The sequence below is a fragment of the Notamacropus eugenii genome, chromosome 3 (genome assembly GCF_028372415.1).
Source record: "Notamacropus eugenii isolate mMacEug1 chromosome 3, mMacEug1.pri_v2, whole genome shotgun sequence".
Taxonomy (NCBI): domain Eukaryota; kingdom Metazoa; phylum Chordata; class Mammalia; order Diprotodontia; family Macropodidae; genus Notamacropus; species Notamacropus eugenii.
The window spans coordinates 424,680,206-424,705,589 of record NC_092874.1 but is presented as its reverse complement, the minus strand read 5'-3'; the positions used below and the strand labels follow the sequence as shown (position 1 = coordinate 424,705,589).

The window sequence follows — 25,384 nt, the reverse complement described above, 5'->3', positions numbered from 1 at the left end:
AGTGATTTCATTCATACAGAGAACTGCCAAGGAAGGAAAACTCCTTGACCAGTGTAGGTAAGCACTTTCTCCATAACGTCTAATTTTAGTTGGATGCTTAGTACTTTTATTGTTTAGTTGATGTTGGTCATGTCAGACTTTCGGTGATTGTATTTGGGATTTTTTTTGGCAAAGATACTGGAATGGTTTGCCATTTCCTTCTCCAGGTCTTTTAACAGATGAGGAAACTGAGACAAATAAGGTTAAGTGACTTGCCCAGGGTCACACAGCTAGTAAGTGCCTGAGGTCACATCTGAACTCAGGTCTTCCTGACTCTAGACCTGGAGTTCTATCCACTGTGCCACCTAGCTGCCCAGCATGCTGATCAGTGAAGTGCCTTGTGTCAGAGATGACACCCATCTATTGAATTCATGTCTTTGTGGTTCTCCATTTACTTTACCATAGTTCATTTTGTACTACAAGATGATATCAAGGAAAAAAACATTACAAAAGAAGCAGGATGGTTTTCTTTTCCATCAATTCCCACAGTGCAAAATGGTCTCAGTAGAATGAAAACATGGTTGACAGTCCCTGGCATTTACTTTCAGACCAATGGGCTGAGGCAGGGCCAGAGCACTGAGGTTACCCCTGGGAGAATAAGGGCCTTCTTTCTACAAGCACTGCATTCTGAGATCCCACTTAAAAATGAAGGCACTTTCCTTCCATACACTTCACTCTGCTGTAAAAGATCATTTCAGAATAGAACTGAGTGAGGGCTGTTTTGACTGCTTACTCTTATTCCTATTTCAAACTATTTTACTAAGCAGAAATCTCAGTAACAGCCAGGGACAGTTATCAATACTGGCTATCGGTTCCATGCATACCAGCTGTCTGTTCAGATTGTTGACCCACAACTCTGAGACTCCTTGCTCACGAGTGTGCAGGAATAAAAACCAAGTGCAAAACAGACAGCCTGATGTCGGCTCTCTCACACCCACTGTGTGAAATTGACATCTACTTCATTTTGACAGTGATATTGACACTCTCTAGTTTGTGTGCTGGGACAAGTCAGTACTGCTTGTAGTTCTCCTCTCACGGGAGAGGAGAACTCAGATCTAATTCTTCTGCAGTAGACTTTGAGTTGGCCGAAATCAGTATTTCCCTCGAGGTATAGATAATGAGATGTTCAGGTTAGAAAGGATGGGTGTTTTTGCCTGGAACTCCATGTCCTTCTAAGTTTCCTTTGTTATGTCCTTTGCTATGTATTCTATAAACAGACCTAGTCCCCATCCTGCAGGCTGGCGTCCTCTTTTGTTCTACAAGGTGCTGCTACACTCAGTGTGACTTAGGTTTTGTAGAATGAGATAGAGCCCTGGTCTTGGAATCAGGAAGACGCCTCTTCCTGAATTCAAATTTGGCCTCAGATACTTACTAGCTGGGTGATCCTGAGCAAGTCACTTAACCTTATTTGCCTTGGTTTCCTCATATGTAAACATTTCTGGACAAGGAAATGGCAAATTACTCTAGTATCTTTGCCAAGAAAACCCCAAATGGGGTAATGAAGAGTCAGACATGACTGAAATGAATCAACAACGACAAAGAGTGGGAGCCCCCAATATTTCAGTGAGGAGGCGCTATCCATCATTTCCTGGAAGTTTTGAGATCTGTGGGATGCATGATGGATTGTCACTTATTAGAGAATCTAGCAAACTTCCAAAACAAGGGTAAGATGGGGGAAGTGGGCATGTGTAGTGATAGCAAATGATCTGAAGATTTACCACGTAATGTTTCAAAACCTATTGGAGTGATTGCTTGGATTAGATGACCTCTGAGAATCCTTTTCATCACCAAGATTCTTGGAATCTCACTACAGAGTTGACACATGCTGTAGAGGTTGTAACATACCAGAGAGCTATTAGACTGTGGGCTTTGTATCCCCATTGTCTGGCACCTAGTAGATACTTTATAAATATTTATTGACTAATGGAATAAATTCTAAAATAGAGAAGCACACTAAATAAATATAGAAAATCAACGTGAACTTCTGATTAGAAGATAGATTGGGACATTCTTTCCTGAATTTTCTGATGGGTGAGACCTAGTTGGATTTTTTAAAAATTTATTTTTTTCAGTCAATCAATCAATAGCCATTTATTAAAGAATGTACTATATGGCAAGCACTGTGTGGAATGCCACAGGCATACAAAGAAAAATGAAAGATGGTTCCTGTCTGTAAGAAGCTCACAATCTAAACTATCCATCTTTCTCTCCCTCCCTCCCTGCCCCTCTCTCTCAACATTGATAACTTTAAAATAGCAGTCATTTCTGCATAAATTTTCCCTTTTAACAAAACAAGCACAAATCAGTTGCTATATCGATTACATTTGAAAACACACGCAACAGCCTGTACCTGTAGTTCCTCATATTTCTAAGGAAAGGAGGATAGTATGATTCTTTATTCCTTCTCCAATTGGTCAGTGCTGGTTATTACAATGACACTGTGTTCAGCCTTGCCTTAATGTTCTTTTCATTTACATAATTTTAGTCATTGTTTACATTATTCTCCTTACTTTTAAAATTCATTGTGAATCAGTTTATATAAGTTTTCTTTCGGAATTCCTCATATTTATAATTCTTTTTGGTGCAAAAAATAACACATTGCATTTCTGTTCCTTTGTTCAACCCTTCCCCAGGCTATGGGAACCTCTTTTGTTTGCAGTTTTTCACTCTCACAGAAAGTTCTGCTGTCAGTATTTTGATGCATATAAGACTTTTCTTTCTGTCTCTGACATCCATGGTCAAAGCCTTGACCAATAGTAGGGGGGGATCTCTGAGTCAAATGCTTGTGTTACTTTTCTTAAAGAATTCCAGAGTGTTTTCAAGCATGGTTGGAGCAGTTGACAGTTCTACCAGCACATTCATGGGTCTGTCTGCCTTTTGTGGGATTGTTTTTGGGAATAGTTTAGGATCCAATTCATTTTTGACAATCACCAAGGTACATGCAGTCACTTTGCTGGACCCCCAAAGCATTCAGTCATGCTGGGAAAAGTCCTGGAATACAGAGGTTTCTATAGCACCACCCAGTATTCTCCTATTCTTTTCCAATCTTTGAACAGCATGACCTACTCATGAGATGAATCGTGAGGAGGCCACTCCCCCACTTTTTATACATTCAAATGTGGAATATGGGCTAACAGATCTAACCAGAAAGGCTAATAGTATAAAACGAAATTTATCCCTCCCTTCATGAACTTCAAATATCATGCCAGCAGAGAAAGGAAAGGCATGACATTAAATCTCAAGCCAACTGGGTGATTTCTTCTTTATTTAGTAATAGACAGAAACTGACCTCATTCCTTTGAAGAAAAACCTCAGTTGGTCAAATCAGTTTTCATTCATTCACTCAGCAAGAATTCTGCAGAACCTACTATATAAGCTTACATTGTAGATCTAGACAAAAACAAAGCAGTTCATGCCCTCAAGGAAGTAACATTCCATAGGGGTGGGGGTAAGAGCAGGGATGAACACCCGAGATATGAAGTCATTTTGGGGTGTGCAAAGATCACTAGTAACTGGGGGCATCCAGAAAGACCTCATCTAGGAGATGACATTGGAGCTGATCAGCCAGCTCTGACTCTTCATTCACCAGAGCTGGAGGTAGGGGAATAATGCTGAAATGATCTAAAATACTGAAAGCTCTAAGCCTTAGATTTGACTTGGCTGTTATTCTTTGCTTTAGTGGGATTTTGATATTAATAATAGCTAACATTTATGTAGCACTTACTATGTGCAAGGCACGGGGCTAAATGCTTTACAATTATTATCTCATTTGATACTCCAACTACTCTTGGGAGATAGGTGCTATTATTAATTCTCCATTTTACTGATGAGGAAACGGAGGCAGATAGAGGTTATGGGACTTGTCCAGGATCACAGAGTTAGTAAATATCTGAGGCTGGATTTGAATTCAGGTCTTCTTGACTTTCGGCTTGCTGCTCTATCCACTGTGCCACCTAGCTGCTGCTGGCAGGAAGGAGAGAGGTCCAAGAGGAATACCTCTGTCAAAAAAGAAGAAACACTTAAAAAATTCTCACTGTCTAGAGAAGGATAGAAATCTTGCCAAGGATTGCCTTGTCCAAAGTGAGCAAGTAATGAAGAGAGGAAAGAGAACCAAGAGAAGAAAAATGGAACTTGAAGAAAAGAACACCTTTAGAAATAGCAGAAGTTTATGAAACAGAAGGGACAGACTCTAGGGGCTATTTTATTTTATTATTTTATTCATTCTTTTAAAATACCAAAATTTAAAATTTTAAAATTTTAAAAAATACCACTATTGTTTCCAAATATTTCCTTCTTCCCCTACCCTGTCTCTTTATTCCCCCAGGAATCTTTTAGTCATAGGACAACAGAGCAGGAAGGAACCTCAGACACCATCTTGTCTGAGTTCCTTGGTTCTTAAATGAGGAAATTGAAAACTAGTTAAGCAAAGCAAAGAGACCAGAGACACAGAAAGGCTGACCGCACATAGAATCTGCCATCTCACCAGCAAGAGGATGAAATTTTATTTTATCTTCTATTTCAGGATCAAGAATGGTCACAGCAACTAATCTGAGGACAATGCTTTCTGGTACTATTTTCTTTTCTTTTCTTTTTTTTTTGGAGTGGGGGGAAGGCAAATGGTATTTTCACTGACATTCTTGCAGTCATTGTTTATATCCTGCCTGGATTCTCCTACTTCTGGGTTGGTTCTTACAAGTCTTCTTTGGGTTTGTTTGAATTAATGTTCATTATTTCTTACTGGGTCATAATATCCTACCACATTCATCTATCACGATGTATTCATCCATTCCCCAATCAATGAGCACCTACTTCATTTCCAGTTTTTTCCTACAACAAAGAATGCCCCATAAGTATTTTGGTATAGATGAGATTCAATATTTTACTCTTTGGAGTGTTTGCCCAATAGTGGGATCTGCAGGGGTCAAAGTACATGAACAGTTTAGAAACTTCTCCATCATAATTCAAAATAGATTTTCAGAATTGTTGGACCAATTCCCAGACCTACCAACAGTGAGGACGGTAATATGCCTGACTTCCCACAGTCCCTCCAACATCGGCTATTTCTGTCTTTTATCATCTTTGCCAACTGGATGGGAACTCCTCATTTCACATTTGAAATCGAAACCCTTTGAGGTGGAGTAACTTGCTCAAGGTTACTTGGGGAAAGACCTGACAGAGCTGGGATTCCAAGTCTCCTAATTCCAAAGCTAGTTAGTGCTCATTCTACTACATCTAGACTTGAGGAAAGCCTAGATATTTGAAGATGAAGGGAGAGATTCTGAGTGACAGAGCTAATGGGAGGTAGCACCCAACTCTGTACTTTGTTTCCCTTGTGGGCACACATGCTCTCAGATAACACAAGAACCAGGATCTCTAGCCGCCATCATTCTTCCTATGGAATGTAAGCTCCTCAAGGTGGGGGCTCATTTTAAATTTTGTCTTTGAATCATCCATGCCTAGAAAAGTGCCTGGCACATAGAAGTTTAATAAATGATTATTGGCTGTTCCTTGGAAGAGAGAAGACTCGTGTGAGCTATATACACAAAAACTTAGAGAACATGAGCAGAAGCAATGATGGGGGTGGCATCCATTCCTGAGGGCTTCCTCAACACCAAAAAGAGGTCCTGAAGGTGGCAGCAAATAGTATCAGTCATAAAGATATTTATTATGTAATTAATGCATTCATGTAATTATGTGACTTATGTGGACAACATTCCCCTTGCACACATTTTGTTCCAGTGCAAATGGCTTCCTGGATGTTCCCCATTCCAGACATTTTATTGCTGTCCTTTCTGTCTTTGCACATGCTTGGGATGCTCTCTATCCTTACTTCTGTATGCCAGCTTTTTTTTTTTTAAAGACCCCACCTCCTCCAAGAGGGGTTCACCCAGTGGTGAACTTACTTTCCTACTTATTTTCTATTTATGTTGTATGCATGTGTCCTTCAGTAGAATGGAAGCTCCTCATGGGCAGAGACTGTTTGATTTTGATTTTTAATTTTTTGCCTTTCCATTCTCAGAGCCCAGAACAGTAACTAGCACATAGTAAAGGTGCTTAATAAATGCTTGTTGAATTGAATGCAATTAACACCCTTGTGATCCTTTGCAAGTCTCAGTTTCCTCAACTGTAAAATATAGGCTACTAGAGAAGGAAATGGCAAACCTCTCCAGTATTTTTGCAAAAAAAACCCCCAAAACCCAATGGGGTCACAAAGAGTCAGACATGACTGAAAAAACTGAACATCCCACCTATGTTGTTGTCTGGCTATGAATCATGGAATGTTACATTCTAAGAAGAATGAAGAATCAGTATCACTCAGAGGGCAATGGATGTGAGCAGCCCACAGCATATAATAAATAAGGAACTATGATGAATAAGTAGAATAAAGGATTATATCAAAGACATGTCATAATCTTTTAATTTATTCTACTTTTTAACATTCATTTTTTAAAATGTTGAGTTCCAATCCTCATCTTCCCCCAGCCCTTCCCCTACCCCTATTAGAAGGCAAACAGCATGATATTAGTTTCACATGTGAAGTCATGCAAACATATAAAGAAATTCCTTGTCAAGAAAGAAGGTAGTATGTGTGTGTGTGTGTGTGTGTGTGTGTGTGTCTGCCTCTTCAAACCCATGTTCTCTTTCATGCTTGGCTCAGACCACCTCCTACATGAGGCTTCCCTGATTGCCCCAGTTTCTTGCACTCTCTCTTCTGGATGTTCTGGATAATCTGGATGGATTTTGTAGATGCTTTGTATTTCTTTATCCATGTATAGGATGTATCCTATTAGTACAATGTAAGTTGTCTGAAGGCAAGAGCTGTTTAATTTTTGACTCTGTGTATCCTCAGGCCAAGTACAGTGCTTTGTACAAAGTAGGTGTTTAGTAAATAAATGCTTATTGAATGGATGGATGGGTGGATGGATGAATTCTCCAAACTGGACCCAGACTCTGCAGGTACCTTTGTCCCTCACTGTCCTTCGCATTCTTCTCTGGAATTCTTCCCACTTCCCCTCTCCTCCATGCTTCCCCCATGATTGATGAGAACCTTCTGGAGCCCAATATTTCAGTTTGTTCCCAACCATGCCTAACTTATTTCCCTGGATATCTTCTTGTCATAGACCTTGCCATGATCCTCATTCCTCCCTAATGACCAATTCTGGAGCTATAATAAACTCAGTACTACCACTGCTCCTAAAAGGGAGAAATTCTACTCCCTGATGGCTCCCTTCAGCATCACCTTACATTTTGAAACCAAAATACCCCTCCTTGGCCACCATTCTCATTTATATTTTGTCTCTCCCTATTAGAACATAAGATCCATGAGGGCAGGGACTTTTTGCTTTTGCATTTATATTACCAGTGTTTCACACACAGTGAGCACTTAATAGATACTTTTCCTTCTAATCATTGTTTAGTTCATTCATTCATCCACTGAGTACTGACCTGGGACATAAGGTTGAATGGATTCCCACAAACATGACCAAAGGACTATGAGATCTAGAGAAAAGTTTGTTCCAGGCCAATGTAAGTGATACTTTTCTGTATACCAATCTTCAGAGTGAGGTTGACCTGGACACATATCACAGTGTCAAGTCTCTAACGGTTCCCAACTATCACCTGGAGGCTACCTTAGAATTTTAGGCCTAGAGTCTGTAGGAGGCCTGAAGAAAAATAATTTCTGCATTAGGATGGTTTTCAAGTAACACCAAGATATCCACCTGATTTTGGGTAAGTAATTTAATCTTCCTGGGCCTTAGTTTCCTTATCTGTAGTTAGTTGGACTGCATGGTCTCAGAATTCTCTTCCATTTATGATTCTATTATAAACTTATTAGGGATATTCTACAGGGGATCATTTTTCAAATATGAATGGCCTTCCTGAGGTTCCTTCCACCTCAAGTATGGTGTGCTTGTATTAACATGGACCTTTCATTTCTCATCATCCCTGCTTGCCATATGCCCATGTTCACTCCTTCCTCTGTGTTTTTGTCTTTTCTCCTTCAATATCTTAAGTCCTTCCCATAACTCTAAGCCCAGGTGAAGAACTACCTACTTCAAGAAGACCTCCTAATTATCCCCATCCATGGTGAAGCTCATCTCTGAATTCCTGCAGCCCTTGTAGTCTAACTCATGCCATTGACAACCTACAGACATCCTCTAACGCTATTCAATTGATTTGAGGGGAACATAGAATTTCAAAAAATAGAGTAGCATGTTGGAGCTGGAAGGGGTTTCTGGAGATCATTAGTCCATTATAGAGAACAAAGTGAGACCCCACAAAATGAAGTTGAGGTCCCAAGATCACCCATTGCTATAGTAAGTAGCAAGACCAGCTAGAACCCATTTCCTCCACAACACATTTCAAAGAATGTAGGAAAAAGCACTTTGAAAAATATAAGCATTATTTGTCAAAGTCCAAGATCAGGTGATACCTTTTCAGGACTGATAGGGATGGTCAGGACCAGAGGAGACTCTCCATTCATTGGCTGCCCAGTGCTTTAATTTATATTTAAAATCTGTTCATCGTCATTTTGTGCACATCACAAGTTGGTACTCGAGTCCTGTGCCTGGAAGATGATGTTTCCAACATCACTCAGGGAAAATAATTAGAGGCTTTGAGCAAAACTTATGATCAGGGAAAAGTCCTGTTTTCTCCAAACAGCTTTTGTAAATGTCAATACCTTCATCGGTAATGAGAAGCAGAGTCTCTGCCAAATGGCTGAGCAGGGCAAAGGCGTGGAAATGCATGGTGTCAGTTTGATAAATAACTTTGTCCCCTCTGACGCACCGAATGCCATTACAGCCTATAACAAAAATAATTGGCTGCCTGGCTCCTACGTTGTCAGGCATAGGGGAAGAGCTGTGCCCCACCAACACCCAGACACTCTTAATGACACTGGGGCTCAGAGATCAGCCAATTTGAAAAGCAGGATTTTATTAAATCCCTCATTCTTTGTTCTTGTTTTCCTTCTGGGTTTCCATCACTAAGTGGAAATGACTTAGAAAACAAAAACAAAAACACAACAATCCACCCCAAGCTCCATAAACTGTCTGTTACTGTAAAACTTAATGAAATTTTTTTTCGAGAAATTTGAAACACCGAAATAGAGCCACTCCCACACACAGTTACCGAGTCACAACAAAGACAGATTTATCTCTTGCCATTTGGGGCACATGCCAGAAACAAAGGATGGTACAACTAGAGCTGAAAGTGAGACCATCAGAGACCATTGAATCCAACTTCCTTATTTTAGAATTCAGGAAGAAGCCAAGAAAAGTTGATTTGCTGAAGGTCACATAAGTATAAAATGTCTGAGGAAGGATTCAAACACAGATTCTCCAACTCCAGTGGCAATGCTATTTTCCCAGTGGAATTAGGAAGACCCAAATTCATAATTATGCAGCTAGGTGGTACAATAATGCAGAGAGCACCAGGCCTGGAGTCAGGAAGGCTCGAGTTCAGATATTAGCTGGTTGACCCTGGCCAAGTCACTTAACTCTGTTTGCTTCAGTTTTCTCATCTGTAAAATGAGCTGGAGAAGGAAATGGCGAACCACTCCAGTATCCTTGCCAAGAAAATCCCTAATGGGTTAAAGAAGAGCTGGACATGGCTGAAACAACTGAGCAGAAATAATTTATAATCATGCTGAACTTGGAATCAGAGAGCCTGGGTTTGAATCCCAGCTTTGCCACTTGCTACTTATGTGATGCTGGGAAAATGGAAAGCATTTTGGATTTGGACTCAGAGGCCCTGGGTTCAGATCCTGGCTCTGCTACTCACTACCTGTGTGGCCTTTGGCAATTCACTTAACATCTCTGGGCTTTAGCTCCTTGTCTGAAAAATGAGGGAGCTAGTTGGAAAATGCCTAAGGTCCTTTCTGTCTTCAGGTCTGTGACTGCTGCAAGTCAGTTTCTGCCTATGTAAAAGTGAAAGAGTTGGACAATATCTCCTCAAGCCTCATTTGAGCTCTGAAACTGACGATCCTATCTTTGAGCCTATAGAGCTCCTTAGAGGAGTTGATGGGAAAGAGGAAAGGAAGGAACCATGATTTATATAGCACCTACTATGTGCTGGGCACAGAGTAAGTGATTTACACATATTATCTCATTTGGTCCTTACCATAGCCCTTCAAGGTAAGTGCTGGTACTCTCTCTGTTTTACAGTTGAGGAAACTGGGGCAAGCAGAAGCTAAGTGACTTGCCCAGAGTCGCAGAGCTAGTGTCTAGGGTCAGATTTGAACCTGGGTCTTTTTGACTGTAGGCCCTGCAATCTATCCACTGGGCCACCAAGGTGGTAGAAGGAACCAATTCCTTCAGGCCTGTGAAGTGCATGTTTAGTACCAATGAGGGGAACCTTTGAAAGATTTTTTTTCCTGAACCACCACACTTTCCTATTAGGAAGCAGTTTTCTGTAATGGCAAAGATCATCGGATTATGTGGCTTGAGTTCGAATCGCGACTCTAACTCTTATTAGCTTAGTGTATTCCTATCTATAAGTGGCTTCACTTCTTAGAGACCCTATGTCCTCTTCTGTATAATGAGGATAATCATGCTTGTGCTTCCTGCCTCACCGAGGAGGTTGTGAAGGCAAGGCTTTGCTAGCCTCGAAGGGCTACAGAAAGGTGGCTTGCCTGCTCTTGGCTCTCCTGACCCCTAGGCTCAGCCTGCTCTGAGGGGGGAAGGAAGCAGCTCTCTGAGCGGAGAAAACTTGAAAAGGAAAAACTCAAGGAGAGAAATTCCATCATTTACTTGCTTTTTCTTTGGGAAACAGCCGTAAGCATTGAGTTCAAGGGCATCTGTGCCCTGCTGCCAGCTTGGCATGCTGTGGCTATAGGTACAGGAAGAGCCAGGACATCAGGGAAGGCACATCTTGCTCCCTGATAGGAGATGTCCCGCTACCGGCACCTGTCTTTGGATGCTTTATCACCCACCCACTGTTAGTCATTGTGACTCTAAGTAGGGTCAACTGTGTGCTTTTCTGGGAGCTTTCTGGGATTCAGGATCTTTGTTTCCAAGATCGGAATAGCCCACTGCCGCATGGCCCATGGAGAACAGAAGCAGGGTGGAAGAGCATTGGTTTGGGGAATCCAAATAAATGCTGTTTTATAGGGGAACTTATCTCCTGAAGATAAGTAGGATGTGCCCACACGGATTCCTGCTGCTCTTGTTTACCTGGCCAGATGCAATGAAATGCTGCATGCAGGAGACCCAGATGAGCGCCTCATTATGATGACCAGCCTGGCCTCCTGTTTCTACATCCCTCCATCTGGGGTCATTTATATACCACCCGCAACTTTAGCCTTGAGCCCAATCCAGATCTCAGACAGGGGAAATAGAAAGACCCTAGCTGAGACAGTCAGCATCACTAGTCTAGCTCCTGACCTTGCATCCTTGTTCCAGTAACTGGACTTTCTATCTAAAACAGCATGATATAGTGGGAAAAAACCCACTGGCTTAAGAGGAAGATGTTCAAATCCTGACTTTCTCACTTACATGCTCTGGTTTTTTCCTCCCCTAGATAATCACTTCACCTCTGTGGGCCTCAGTTTCTTCATAAGCAAAATGAACTAGATGTTCTCTATGGCCCCTTTTACTTCTAAATGTATGATCTTCAAATCCAGTGGTTCTCAAAGTCTGGGGTAAGGATGCCCAGGGGCCCCCAAGATCCTTCAAAGGGTTGACAAAGTCAAAACTTTTCATAATAATGATAAGATATTAATTTCTAATGCAATGAATATTGATAGATATAGTCCACAGTTTTTTTAAAAGCTCTTTGAGGCATCCTTAATAATTTTAAAGACTATAGACAAAAATGTTAGAGAGCTGCTGATATATAATCCATGGTGTTCAAGCTTCCCATCCAAGGCATCAACTTGACTAACTTGGTTTCTCTGAATGGGAAGATTTCTGATCTACATAGAGAAATGCTCCAGGCAGGAAGGGAGAGTGTTCAACTTTCTCTCCAGTCTCTGATTATGCTTAATCACTTCCAATCACCCAGTCACCTGTATCTAATAGTTCCAGAAGCCAACATCTGTCCTGCTATTGTCAGACTACTTCTACATTTGGCTTCTGTGGTTGCTCTCATCCATCTTTTATCCTGAGCTTAAATATGAGAAAACTCTGGAAATTACTGAATTGGAATTGTTAGGACTATGCATATTTCTCAGCTTTATGTAGCCCCCTTGCAAAAATTGGCCATGTGCTAGGACATTAAAAAACTCATAAACAAATACAGAAAAGCAAGAATATTAGACACAACCTTCATTGACCACAATTCAACAAAAATTATAATCAATAGATTGAATTTTTTAAAGGGGTTCAATATTAAATGGAAACTATAATAGAATCCTAGGAATGAGTGAGTACAAGAACAAATAATGGAAACAATAAATAAGTTTATCAAGGAAAATTATAACATGAGTCAACAAATGATTACAACTTTTGGGGGGCAACCAATGAAATCTTGAGAGGAAAAGTTATCTCTACTTATATCAACAAAAGAAAGAAAAAATCCTACAAACTGGGTATTCAATTAAAATAACAACAACCCATAAAAATAAAAATGCTGAAAATCAAAGAAGAGATAAACAAGAGTGAAAAATAAAACTGTTGACATAGAAGTAGGAGGTGTGTTTTTTTTTAAAAGAGTAATATGACGGAGAAACCATAAGCTAACTCGATTTAAAAAACAGAGGAAAGCCAAATTACTAAAATCAAAAATGAAAAAAGTGAATTCACAAAAGATAATGAAGAACTAAAGGAAATTGTAAGAAAAGATTTTGCTCAATTATATGCCAACAAAACTAAGCATTTAAATAAAATGAAAGCTTATTAAAAATATGATCAGTAAAGCAATGTGATGTAGTAGAATTTGGATTTGACTTGAATCCAGCCTGCATGACCTTGGACAAGTCCCACCTCTTTGAGTCTCAGTTTCTTCATCTATGAAATGAGGACATCGGACTTGAAGGTATCTTTGCAAATTGGTGAAGCCTGTGTACCCTTTCTCAGAATAATATTTACAAATGCATAAAGTAAAATAATAGGAAACTATATTGAAATATATGAAAAATGTCATTAAATGATCACTGTATTAGGTTATTGATTTTTATTTTAATTAATTAATTTTTATGACTAAATTTATAATTAATTTTTATAATTAATTATAAGTATATTAAATTATTAAAATTAATATTAATTAATTAAATTAATTAAATAAAATAAATTAATTAAAATAAAAATAATTATTAAAATTATTAAAATATTTTTTAAAAAGATCAAGTTTACAGTCACCAGGTTAAGAGCCCCTGGTCAACTGTGATAGTCAAAAAAGATAATGAGATCTTAGACATCATTACAAGAGGCATAACTCTCTGGAATAAGGTGACATTTTTTTCTGTTCTTGGCCTTAGGCAGACAACATATGGAGTATGGTGTGGAGCTTCTGGGTGTATATTTGAGCCCTGCAGCTCTCCCTCTCTTGATTGGTGAGTAAGCTCAAGTTCACATAGCCCACCATTCACAGCTGGTCCCAGGCCTGCTACACATCTCACCCTGGCCAATTTCTTGCCAAATATTGAACCTGGAATGAAGAATGCATGAAAGCAGCAATTTCAATAAGCCTGGAGAGGCAGGCTGGAGCTAGATGATAGAAGGTGTTAGATATCAAACACAGATGTTTATATTTTATTTTCCTTTATTCTAGAGGTCTTTGGGATCCACTGGACTTTCTTGAGCATAAGAGTGATATAGTCAGAACAGTGCTTTAGGAATGTCAATTTGTCAGCTGAGTGGGGATGGATTAGAGAAGGGAGAGACTTTAGGCAAAGGGGCCAATCTAGGAAGCTGTTCAAATAGTCCAGAAGAGGGATGATGAGGGTTTGAACTAGGGTGATGGTCACGTGAGTGAAGACAAAAGAGTGTATGCAAAAGATATCATGAAAATAGATTGGATTTGTGGAGGGAGGGAGAAGGAAGCTTCTGGAATTTTAAAGCTGGGCAACTGGAAGGATGGTGATAACCTTGACAGAGAAAGGGAAAGTAGGAAGAATTGTGAGTTTTGGAAAAAAGATAATGAATTCTATTTTGAACATGTTAAGAATGACAAGCCTATAAATGAATAAAAAGAAAGGCATTTATTAGGTGCTAACTAGGTACTGAATAGTGTGAAGCAAGGGTGATACAATGTAAAAGTGAAGCCATACCTACCCTCAAGAAGCTTACATTTGAATGGTGGGGGCATGGTGGTCAGGGAATGAAGTCGTGGTTTGGAGAAGTCATAAGGTGGTTGAATTCATATCCTTTCCAGAAGCCAATGTAGTACTAATTAAGTTACTGTTCTCAGAGCAAAACATGAGTGGGTGGGCTGGTTTTGATGTTGGTACGCCTTCAGTGACAGGTCAGATAGCAAGATGTCTAGACTTCAGGTCCATATAGTGGATTAGGTAAATTTGCACTCACTCACCAATCAGGACAGCTGTGGTGACAGCTCCACAAAACTGAGTGGATCAGATATCTCAGGGAAGGGGAGTATAGTCTTTGGAGAGAGTAAGGTGAGAAGAAGGGGATGAGGATGGCATCCAGGTAGATAGATGGATGAGATGTGAAGGTAGGTATAGCAGGTTAGATTAAGGGAACTGGGGTTGTTTATCCTGGAGAAGAGACAGTTGAGAAGCCACGGCTGTTGTCCTTAGAGAGATCAGAGGTGTTCTGCTTGGCCCCAGGGGGAAGGAAACAAGGAAACAAGCATTTATTAAGCACCTACTATGTGTCTGGAACTGTACTGAGTACTTTACAAATATCCTCATTTGATCTTCACAACAACCCTAGGAGATAGGTGCCATTATTATCCCCATTTTACAATTTGGGAAATTGAGGCAAATAAAAGTCATAGCTAGTAAATTCCTGAAACAGGATTTAAACTCAGGTATTCCTGACTCCAGGTTCAGTGCTCTAGCCAAGAGCGCTCCACCAAGCTGCTACACTAGGAGTAATAAATCTATGCTGGAAAGAGGAGAATTAAGTCTTGATTTCAGGAAAACTAAGAATTTAAGCTACGCTAATGGGGAAATAGGCTGCCCTGAAAAGCAGTGGTTTCCCCCTCATCGGTGGTCTTCACCCAAAGGTGGGATGACTACTCATGTTTCCGTGTTGGTTGGGAATGGTACAGGTTGCACGAAATGGCCGCTGCCATCTCTGTTTCTTTTGACTGTCATTCTGGGATGCTGGGGAAGTTCAATTCCCTGCAGAGTTTTGTTGTTTGTCTGTTTTTGTTTGGTGTGGGGTGTGTCTCAAGCAGCTAGAGAGGGGAAGAGACTGCTGGGAATTCTGCTGAGGAGTACATACTTAGGTGGGGCAGGAAGTTGGCAGATGGCTAGTGGCTGGTGGGAAATGATAGATGTGCCACCAGCCTGGGTGCAGAGAGTGGTAGAGAGTGTCCATGGCTGTGCTGAGCTGTAGATCTCAGAAGAATATCAGGAGGGAGGGTAAAAGCTGGCAGATGGAGCAGCTGCTGTCTGCCCTTCCTTCAGAGAGCCTGCCCCGGCATCCTCACTGTGGTGGGTGGTGTTCAGGGGTGTTTATCCGTCAGGATTTGTGGTTTGCCTGCTGGTACCCTCACACGGTAGATATCAGCACAGAGGGAACAGTGAGGATAAGCAGGAAGACAGGATCCTGTCCGGTTCAGCTTATCTAAACCATGGTGTGTAGCTGAGCTGAAAAGAGAATGCTTGGGATATGTAGAAGTATTCATGCTTAAATGTGGCCTTCTTTAGGGTGGTGGGGAAAGGGAGGGGAAATAAAATAAAGTAAAAAATGCACAGCAGAGGACAAAAGCAAACCAATAAGGAGGCACAGAAAAGCTGGGCAGCTTGGAAAACAATTAATATTTATTATAAATGAACATCAATATTATATTATAAATATACATTATATTATAAACAGATTCAAGCTTGTATTTATTATGTAGGTTTTCTTGAAATGGTAATTTATTGCTTATACTGAATCTTCTCTTATGGTCACTGTATACATGGCAATGTTTTTTTTTTCTTTTTTCATTTTGTATTTACATTTTAAAAAAAAATAAAAATGGGGGTGGGGGAGGGGGGTGGGAGTGGGAATGGGCCATTGAATCCTTCTACCATCGCTTCAATGGCTGGTTATTTTACTTCTCACTGCTAGACATCACCCTGAATCTAAGGCTCAGAGAAAATTTGTCCCAGAGTCAGAATTGGAACCCAGGTCATCAGACTTAAAATCTAATATTCTTTTGCGTAATCTTTAGCCATCTTTAGGCAGGTCATTCTGGTTACCCTACCAAGCTCCAACACTGACACTAGATTTCTTAAAAGAGCCCCTGAAGTCGAGGAGATCAAGCTCACCTTCTACCAACCAACCCCCTCTCCCCCACCCCCTCTCTTCTCTATACAAAGAAAATCAGCAGCTAACTTGGGAAACGTTTCTAAGAAAACCTGAGCAGTATTTCCCTGGTTGTTCACTGATCTACCACCATAAGGAACCAGAGACAGGCAGCTACAGTGCACACAGCCATCATATGACCAGAATGTAGCTGGAGGGAGATTTCTTTTTTGGAAGGAAGAGGAGGGAAGGGGTGTGTGTGTGTGTGTGTGTGTTTAACTACCAGAAACTTCAGAGCTTGCAAACCATATGCTCTTTCCAATGTTGTTAAAGATGGTTGCAATTGAAGGTCTCCTATTCCAGAAAGCAACCTGCTATTCTCTGACTGAGAATGTGAGGAAAATAAATAATTTGTCAGACTCTGGGCACCTGCTATCACCTGCTATTTTCATTTAAAACATGTAAGTCTGTGGCACCTCGGAAAACACAACCTTTCAGTCAATGCTGGCCCTGAGAGCAGTACCAGCAGTGGTGCTGCATTTCAGAGTCCCACTTCACTTCTCCCAGAGGCATAGACTTGACGTGTCTCAATCAGACTGTGTGGCCTGGGTATGTGAGGTGCCTTGGAATAGCCTGCTGACAGTTACCAGAGTGGGCTTGGAAAGACAAGGGAGAGGCGGGGTAGGCTGATTCTTCCGAGTGCAATTGGTGGTTTGTTGGGCAGACGCATCCCGGCACCTGGACCTGGGAGAGCAAGATTAGAGCTGTTGGATTGGCCATGAGACCTTGACCTTGCAATGGGGCATAATAGCACAATGACAGCCTCAGAGTTTGTTATCCATCAAAGGATGATAAATAATTCAGTTCTTGTGGAATGACTGGTTTGGAAGACCACAGAGTGCTGGGAATTACTGAGCAAGTGAAAGCAGTGCTAAATTTTCACAATAGTCCTGGAATCCAGGCAAGTCACAGAAAGGAGCCTTGAGTTCAAAGAACATATGATATGCCCATTTTGGCATCTCTTCCTCCTCAATGCCATCTCTGGGAGACTGCTGCTTTGGCTTCCTTCAGGGCTCAACTCAGGTACCAACTTCTATATCAAATTCCTCCTGATCCTTCCAGAACCCTCTCCCTCTTCAAGTTATTATATATACAGATATGATATATGTATATGTATACACACAAATGTAACTACAAATTGTCTATATAGTTACAAAATACATATATACAAAGCGTATATCTACATAATAGACATTTTGTACTTACATATGTATATACACACGTACATACACACACACACACATTCTTTGTACTAACCTGTCTGACCACCCTCTCTCAGTCTCCTTGTCACATTGTACCCTTGAATTTTGGGTGTTTTCCAAGATTTTATTTTCTATCCTAGGCTTTCTTCCATCCATCCTCACCCTCCTTTGGCCTGATCTGATTAGGCAGAGAACTGCATGTATATCCAGAACTTCTAAGACTGCGTCTGATACTATGAAAAAAATCGCTGATCTGGAATCATAGAGCCTGGTTTTGAATTGCCCCTTTGTCACTTACTGAGTGACCTTGAACAAGTTACTTTATTTCCCATGCCTCAGTTTCCTCATCTATAGAATGAGAAGACTAGACCAGACAGCTTCTGAGGTCCCTTTCAGTTCTAAATCTATGACCTTCTGACCTTACACATGGACTCTCAGAAATGTATTTACAGAAGGAGTCTTCGAGCTCACCTGAGTTTCTTGTCTAGCCATTAGTGAGAACTCTTGAGGTCACCTGATTGTCCTTAGAGGTGTCAAGGGACTTTTACTGTATCTAAAAAAGGTTAATTTGTCACTTCCTGTTCCCTAGCATCAAGAACCCCGAAGAGAGCATGGCAGAACTCATGGTTGAAGAAGGAATTCCTCCTGACTTCCCTCCTTCCTTCAAGGCCCAACTAAAGTATTACCTTCCTCATGAAGCCTTTGCCATCCCCTCTTAATTCTAGTGCCTTACCTGTGTAAATCATTCACTATTTATTCTTCATACAGCTTGTCCGTTTGCTGTTATCTCCACTGTTAGACTGTGAGTGCCTTAAGGACTATCTTTTGCTTCTCTTTGTATCCTTATTTCTTAGAACAGTGCCTGGAACATGGTAGGTGCTTAATAAATGTTTACTGACTGATAGATTGACTACTGAAATGTCAGAAACAAGGTATACTTAGAATTCAAGGACCTACATTGAGATATAGTCCTTCTATGGCCTTCAGGGCCTTGGAGTCACTGAAACCCCCCAGAGCCTCACATTTCTCCCCCAGGAAGTAGGTTTGTCCTTCTATCTTGAAGAGGACCATGATATCAAGAAGGTGATGTTGTGACTTGCAAGTAAATTAGATTTAAGTGAGGGAGGGCTGTGCAAAGTCACCAACCTCACTTTGTCCTCTGGAGCCAGCTGGGGTCAACAAGCAAGATATAGATCAGCAAGACTGGAGGTGGCCCCCATGAAATGGGAGGGTTAGGCAAAATAACCTCCATGTCCCTTATCGTTCTTAATCAACGACTAAGAAGGTTTACTTACTATACAAACATTATTCAGAAAATTTCTAAATATGTTCGGAATAAAACCTAATGCAGCAAAACAAATGTCCTGAAGGAATCTGAATGATTGGATTTTTAACAATTCAATTAAACAAATATTTATGAAATACTTCCTGCATGCAAAGCACTGTGCTGGGCACTGGGAGAGATAGAAACGATAGATAGACTTAGTTCTTGCCTTTTACCCTGGAAAATCTCCACCCTGAAACTCCTCTCCCACCTGAGGACCATCATTTCAGGAAGGGCTCCGGATAGCCTTCACTTTCCTTAGATCACAGTTCACTATCTGGATTTCCCTTGCTTCTCACCAACCCCATGCAGGTACCTTTCCCTGTGTCCTCTTCTAATTCCCCTACATGTATTATTTTACTTATAGACCCCTTCTCAGAATAAGAATTTTTAATCCATAAAATAAAATACTAAACATTGCAAAGGAAACCAAAGGTTACTGAAAATAAAGCTGAAAGTTTTTTGTTCCCTATCCAAGTTCACTGAACTTCTGAAATCTCTCCACAGACCTCCTGGGAATTTATGGACTCCACATAAGGAATCTCTACTTTACCCTAACCCTAACCCTGGATGATAGATTTAGAGACAGAAGGAATCTTAGAGGCCATTAAGTCCAATCTCCTTATTTTACAGATAAGAAAACTGAGGCTGAGATCAGTTAAGTGATTTGTCTAAGGTAATACAGCTAATGGGGTAGATAGGAGCATAGTGGATGGAGTCAAGAAGACCTGAGTTCAAATCTGACCTCAGACACTTATTAGCTGTGTGACCCTGGGTAAGTCACTTAACCCTGTTTGCCTCAGTTTCCTCATCTGTAAAATGAACTAGAGAAGGAAAGGACAATCCACTCTAATATCTCTTCTAAGAAAACCCCATGGACAGAGCAGCTAGGTGATTGAATGTCAGACCTGGAGGCAGAAGACCTGAGTTCAAACCTGCCCTTAGACACTAGTTTGTGTGACTCTGAGCAAATCACTTAACCTTGTTTGCCTTAGTTTCTTTATCTGTAAAATGATCTGGCAAAGGACATGGCAAGCCACTCCAGTGTCTTTGCCACGAAAACCACAAACAAGGTCACAGAGAGTTGGAGATGATGAAAAACTACTAAACGCAACCACCACCACCACCAAGAATGCCAATACATGTCTGAGGCAAACTCTGAACTCAAGTCTTCCAGATTCCAAGTCCAGAACTCTAGCTACTGTGTTACCCAGCTGCCTCAGTGTGTTGGGCAGGGTGGCCAGCTTCTCCTTTCTAAAAGTGGTGTCTCTATTAGTCTGGAGATGCCTTATAAAGTTTTGTTACCCAGGGAGAAAGTAGTATCCTTTTCTTCCCTCCCAAGCTGACCAAGAAACACAGGCTTCATCTGGGTTGGAGGTAATGAACCAATCCCATACATAGGGCACAAGTGGGTTTACCTCGGAATCCAATGAGGTGAGTGGAATTCATTGATAAAAGCCCAGAGCCAGTAATTACCCAACACATTCACAAATCTGCTAATTTAGGCGGGAGTGTGAACACTGTTGCTTAGTTTCTAATTATTTTAAGATGTTTCACCCCTAACCAGTTTGGTAAAAATACAACCACACATAAACATTCTTTAGACAATCTAAATTTGCACTGTGCAATTACTCTTGCAAACAGACTAATAATAGGCCCTGTGATTATAGTTTATTAGACTTGATTTTAGTTAATAGACTAGATGGAATATCTGCATCTGGAAAGTTACCCAGCTGTTTAAGTGATCTTTCCATTACATACCCGAAGTTGAAAATGAACAGTAAGAAAGTTTAAGTGGAGATAATTTCGTAGTGTGTTTTTGTGTATCTATACCTATCCATATACACTCAGACTTGGGCACCTGTCTGTCTTGTTGGGTTGCTGTCCATTTTGCCCACTTCACAAATTACTTTGCTGGTGTGGACCACCTTGGAAGCTGTTGTGGCTGCTAAGGAGCCTGGGATGCCCGCAGGGGAGCATTTTAAGAACCAAGAGATAGACACTGCTCATTATTGATGATCCTTGAATCTGGGTTATGTTTGCAATGGAGCAGCTAGGTTGGTGCTGTGGATGCTGGCCTATAGTAAGGAAGACCTGAGGTCAAACACTGCCTCAGACACTAAGTAGTGGTGTGACCTTGTGCAAATCACTTAACCTCTCTATGTATCTCAGTTTCCTGAATTGCAAAATGGGGATTATAATAACTCCTATATCGAAGGGTTGTTGTGAGGATAAAATGAGATATTTGTAACGAGCATGGCACAGCGCCTAGAATAGTTGTTGTTTCAACCAGGTATGACTCTTGGTGACCCCATTTGGGGCTTTCTTGGAAAAGATACTGTAGTGGTTTACCATTTCCTTCTCCTTTTACAGATGAGGAACTGAGGCAAACAGGGTTAAGTGATTTGTCCAGGGTCACACAGCTAGGAAGTGTCTGAGGCTGGATTTGAACTCAGGAAGATGAGTCTTCCTGATTCCAAGAACAGGGCTCTATCCACTGCTCCACTTAGCTGCCCCCCAACCCTGGCCCTGGTACACAGTAGGTACTATATCAATGCTATTATTATGGTCATTATTATTACAGTGTTTGAGTGATAAGACCACCTGTCCTGAAGGACACCACCTCTTCAGCTATGAATGATTTGCCCCTTCTTGGTTGTGTAGTTTTCAAGGGACCTGTCCCATGTCAGGGCTAAATGCTCACCAGTTCAGGACAATTTGTACCCTTCTGGGAATGAGGTCTTAAGGTAGATAGAGCCCAGCTGGTTTACGTATGCTCTTGAGGGGTGGGATGGAGGCAGGTCGGTGGGCTTCAGGGGACAGTCTTGTGTGAGATGAGCCCAAGGCTGGCATGCATGATGTTGCCTACTCCACAAACTCTTATCTGAACAGAACTCTCTGAGACATTGCCTTTGCTGAGAATAGGAAAGTACTCTAGGGGAACCAGCAGACCATGAGAGGCCGTTAGAAAGCAAAGGAAATCTGACTTATAGGAAAGAATTCTGATACTATTTCTTTATTTCATGTTGTGTGAGATGCCTCATGCTGTTGTAAATAGTTCCATATCAGGAAGACCTGGGTGCAAAATCTGTCTTTGACCTATATATGTAACCGTGAATAACCCAGGCAACAGACTAAAAGCATAAATTGTGGAATACTTGTACATCCACATTGGTATAGTTATATACATCAATGGAGTTACAAGTTTGGACCCTCCCCTTCCCCCAAAGTTGAACAGTGGAGAATTAAGCTTTATGTACTGATTTTTATATGCAACTAAAAAGATGGTGCAAACCCCATCTAGATATTGCTGCAAAGATGGAAAATTAGTCCAATGCATATGGCAGAAACACATACTTTTGAATTCATCTGATTTGTCACCTGTGTACTCACCCAGGAGTGCTGGGCACATTTAAAGGCAAAATAAGAACGATTTTTTATATGGAGAGAGCATGTATGGGCTGCTGAAGTCTGGAGAGAAAGGAGAATTCTGGGAAGGGGCCAATGTCACAAGCAGGCAAGGCTGGAGAGTCTTCTGAAAAGGCAGGGGGTAAAAGGGGAGCTGAAGAAGAAAACTTGGATCCATGAGCTTATTTATAGTCATACAACTTGGGTAGGGAGTGGGTTAATTAGCTGCTGTGTAAAATGAATAATGGATATGCATTATTACTAATAGGACCCCCTGAGACAGAATAGACTGACGAAAGGGATGGAAACATGTGCAAGGCTCTCGTGGTAGCGATATAGCAGACTTCTTGGATCGAACCCAAACTGGGGCCCAGATTCCATGCTTAAATCCTTCTCATAACTCCTTCCTGCCTCTTTCACTGTTTATCCATGGCTCTGACTCTGTCTACACGTACAAGGAAGAAGAGTTGTTTGAGGAAATTGGGGAGGATCAGAAGGTTAAGGAAGAGTCATGTTTAGATGTTCATGTAACTAAGTGATTTTCGAAGACAATTCATTTTTCAATTTTTGGAGAAACCCATGGAGGGCTGTTAGAGGAGCTCAGAGCTGAGCCCTGCATTGTTGGGAGGTTATAGATTTGTCCATAAACAGAGGCCTTCCCTTGTCAAGAGCTCTGATGCTTTACTTTGCCCAAGACACGCTCCTGTTCCAAGGTTACAGATTTAGTGTTGGAAGATACCTTGACGGACATCTAATCCAGCCCTCTCGTGGTAGAGATGAGGAACTAATGTCTAAGGCTGAGTGATTTGTCAAAGGTCACATCTGATCTTGAAGGGACCTTAGAGGCAATCAGGACAACCTTCATTCAGCAGGTGAAGAAAATAAACCATAGAAAAGCTAAGGGACTTATGAGGGTTACTAGCTAGTAAGAGTTTAAGCAGGGTTTGAATCTATATCTTCCTGACTCCAAGACCAGGGCTTTATTCAAGTCCAAATCATCAGACCATGGGATCACAGATTTGGAGTTTGGAAAGGAACCTGAAAGGCTGAGTCCTTGTTTAGAGGATTTCATTTTACAAATGAAGAAACTGAGTCACAGATTAGTTATGAGACATGCCCAGGGTCACACAGCTAGTGAGTATCCAAGGTAAGATTTAAACTTAGATCTTTCTGATCCCCAGCCCAGTGTCCTACTCAGGACACCAAACTGTCTGACTCCATATCCAGCACTCTTCCCGACCAAGTAACTGAGGTCAAAGCCACATGTCCAGAAGCTGATGATTGAAGTGGTTGAACCAGAAGCAGCCTTCATGTGCCAGTGTCCTGGCAGGATATTTGTCTTCTAGGCAATAACATACTTGTGAAAATGAGGGTGCTGGGCCCTGAGTGATCCTGCCAGCATCTCCTAGAATGGTGACTGAATGGGGCCTCTCGGCTGCTTTCAAATGTTCCCTTATGAACCTGAGACTTTACTGCCTTGCAGTAGAAAAGGTAATTTCCCCACATTAAAGGCTCCTCGCCCACAGCACTGTATTATACTTTAAAAATAGAAAAGAAAGTTAGAAATTCACGAGTTCTAGGGGAACAAAAGGGATCTCTGCAGACACATAAATCAAAGACAGCAAACAGGACAGATGCCCTGAGTTTTCTGTGCCTCTGGCCTGAGCCCAGGACCACCAAGGATCTGTCTGAGAAGAGGGCTTTGAGCTTTCTAGAGAGACCTGGACGACTTGAATCAGGCAGGAGCCTTGATGACAATACCATGCCTTTAACCCCCACTCTGTTGACAGAGATGGATCCTTGGCTACAGAATGAACTGGCAGTGGGGAGTACTGATAAGAGAACTCCATCATACGCAGACCTCTTCAATCAATGATAAACCATCCAGTTTTCAGTGGCAATCAATTTAGTGGAGGGGAGAAGTGAGATAATCTGTTACATAACTGACCTGATGTTTGCACTATTTTTTTTTTGCCCATGATAAATATTTTCTGCTGACTAATTTTGGCATCTGATTCTGGCTGACCAAAAAAAAAAAAAAAGTAATTTTATCAAGACTTGGCTGGAAGGGGAGAAAAACAGCATTGGAAGATGGGGGGAGAAAGGAAGGTCACTCATGCCTGATTTGGCTCAGTGGTACAAAGATTATTTTTTTCCAAAGAAACATAGACTAAAGTTGAACCCAATGCATTTTTTTTTGTAAGAGAAATGCTCCTAGGGATACAAAAGAATGTAAGCTTTGCCTGTGACATTACCTTCAGTTCTTTGTTTCTCTTTCTCTGGAGACATTCACTTGTCAGATTTCAGACGCCAACTCCAGGGAGCATTCTGTGGAATGCACTCATGGGAACTCACTGCCCTTTCTGAGCTAATGCTCATTTTAAAATGGGAAAAAAGGAAAGTTTCCATTTTTATTGTTCTATGGCTATTATTTTATCTATAAAGTGTTTCCTTTCTCCTCCTTGCTTCCCCTCAAACTGATGTATCAAGGAGTAATTTAGTGAGGAATTTCCTGAGCGAATGTCTCAGAAAATGTTACTCTGTAGATGACTGGAGCATGCTCATGTCAATGGTATGAATTTTTGATGAGACCTCATCTGGATGGTAGGATGGAATGAAAGGGTCTGGGCCTGGGGAGCCCCATCTCCCATGAAGCCTACCTGGTTTGGAGTATACTCTGATCTGGAGGACACCTAAAAACAATAATCAACCCTGGCCTGTTGAATGTTTCTAACAGCCACAGAAATGGGTCATGGGATCACAGATTTAGAGCTGAAAGGGAACCTTATACAACATTGAGTTCAACCCTTGTTGTCTTCCCTATCCTGCTATTTTGCAGATAAGTAAATGGAGGCACAGAGAACTTAAATTACTTGCTTAGATTCATACAACTGGCATGTGTTTAAGGCAAGACTTGAACTCAGGTCTTTTGGACTCCAAGTCTAATGTTCTATCTCCCTACACCATGCTGCCTCTGTAATGCTGCTAAA

General features: G+C 41.1%; 1 protein-coding gene and 1 long non-coding RNA gene across 5 annotated transcripts in view; one reads left to right on the top strand and one right to left on the bottom strand.

Annotated features, from left to right (window-relative positions):
- The window catches only part of IQSEC1 (IQ motif and Sec7 domain ArfGEF 1), a 778,715-nt gene that overhangs the window by 323,470 nt on the left and 429,861 nt on the right, over positions 1 to 25,384 (bottom strand). The gene's annotated exons all lie outside the window — the stretch shown is intronic.
- LOC140497376 (uncharacterized) lies at positions 4,456 to 25,194 on the top strand. The gene is made up of 3 exons (XR_011964650.1): positions 4,456 to 4,606; positions 13,457 to 13,531; positions 18,252 to 25,194. It is a non-coding gene; the product is annotated as an uncharacterized lncRNA (long non-coding RNA).